At 39.9% G+C, this 1,896-nt stretch overlaps 2 non-coding genes across 2 annotated transcripts; both read right to left on the reverse strand.

Annotated features, from left to right (window-relative positions):
* Positions 1–1,073: 1,073 nt before the first annotated feature.
* On the reverse strand, positions 1,074–1,145 carry trnaq-cug (transfer RNA glutamine (anticodon CUG)). The gene has a single exon. It is a non-coding gene; the product is annotated as a tRNA-Gln (tRNA).
* Positions 1,146–1,291: 146 nt separating this feature from the next.
* Positions 1,292–1,364, reverse strand: trnaf-gaa (transfer RNA phenylalanine (anticodon GAA)). The gene has a single exon. It is a non-coding gene; the product is annotated as a tRNA-Phe (tRNA).
* Between the last annotated feature and the right edge of the window lie 532 nt (positions 1,365–1,896).

A 1,896-nucleotide genomic window follows, 5' to 3' on the forward strand; every position in this document is an offset into this window, starting at 1 on the left:
AGTAGTGTATAAAACAAAACACTGAATTGTACCCTATTCAATTTGTCTGGGACCTCAGAAATAACTTGGTATAAAGCTAAGTTTCTGACAAGACAGTTTGTCTATTTCAGCTCACTTTTTAAGCTAGAACTTGCTTGTTGAGCCACAACTTTGGAAACAGTCTCTTGATTAAACTTTTCCCTTTTTTCCTTTAAGTATTGGTAGGTTCTACCGATGTTTGTTGACGGATCAATGGATTCAATGTCTCCCAACTGAGTTGTTTTTGGGCAATGCAAACAAAATCGGTACTGTATCAAACAAAAATCAGAAATGGTCCATGTACATCTTGATTGGAATTTTATTCTTAGAGCAAGCAGGAACCTGCCACCATCAGAGCTCCAGACTAACAGTACCCCAGCCATGTTAGTCAGAATAAGCAAAAGTGGGCTCAACATCATGGACCAAAGAATTCAGCCTTGGCCCATGTTCACCTTCAACAGAATTAGCTCCAGAATCATCTTTACAAGAGATGTGAAATGGGATCACTGGATTGAAAGTCTCCAAACTGAGTAATTTTGGCCATTGCAAACAATTCAGTAGTGTATAAAACAAAACACTGAATTGTACCCTATTCAATTTGTCTGGGACCTCAGAAATAACTTGGTATAAAGCTAAGTTTCTGACAAGACAGTTTGTCTATTTCAGCTCACTTTTAAGCTAGAACTTGCTTGTTGAGCCACAACTTTGGAAACAGTCTCTTGATTAAACTTTTCCCTTTTTTTCTTTAAGTATTCGTAGGTTCTACCGATGTTTGTTGACGGATCCATGGATTCAATGTCTCCCAACTGAGTTGTTTTGGGCAATGCAAACAAAATCAGTACTGTATCAAACAAAAATCAGAAATGGTCCATGTACATGTTGATTGGAATTTTATTCTTAGAGCAAGCAGGAACCTGCCACCATCAGAGCTCCAGTACCCCAGCCATGTTAGTCAGAAAAAGCAAATGTGGGCTCAACATCATCGACCAAAAAAGCTAAGTTTCTGACAAGACAGTTTGTCTAGTTGCATAAAGGCACCTATGCTAACTCTTGTCAGGTTCCACTGAGATTTGAACTCAGATCAATGGATTCAGAGTCCAGAGTGCTAACCATTACACCATGGAACCAAGCTGTTTCACTGATTGTGTTTTTTTTTCCAGGCAATTACAGCCACATACTGGCCAAGCAGCAATTTTGTTATTAGGCTTCTGGCAAGCAGCTACTACCTAAAAGGCCAGTGATTATGCCGCTGTCATCACGATACCAAGAACAATGCCGAAACCCGGGATTGAACCAGGGACCTTCAGATCTTCAGTCTGACGCTCTCCCAACTGAGCTATTTCGGCTCATTTTTAAGCCAGAACTTACTTGCTGAGCCACAACTTTGGAAACACTCACTTGATTAAACTTTTCCCTTTTTTCCTTTAAGTATTGGTAGGTTCTACCGATGTTTGTTGACGGATCAATGGATTCAAGGTCTCCCAACTGAGTTGTTTTGGGCAATGCAAACAAAATCGGTACTGTATCAAACAAAAATCACAAATGGTCCATGTACATCTTGATTGGAATTTTATTCTTAGAGCAAGCACGAACCTGCCACCATCAGAGCTCCAGACTAACAGTACCCCAGCCATGTTAGTCAGAATAAGCAAAAGTGGGCTCAACATCATGGACCAAAGAATTCAGCCTTGGCCCATGTTCACCATTCAACAGAATTAGCTCCAGAATCATCTTTACAAGAGATGTGAAATGGGATCACTGGATTGAAAGTCTCCAAACTGAGTAATTTTGGCCATTGCAAACAAATCAGTAGTGTATAAAACAAAACGCTGAATTGTACCCTGTTCACATTTTCAATTTGTCTGGGACCTCAGAAAT

This window comes from Ictalurus punctatus, unplaced genomic scaffold (genome assembly GCF_001660625.3).
Source record: "Ictalurus punctatus breed USDA103 unplaced genomic scaffold, Coco_2.0 tig00064082, whole genome shotgun sequence".
NCBI lineage: Eukaryota > Metazoa > Chordata > Actinopteri > Siluriformes > Ictaluridae > Ictalurus > Ictalurus punctatus.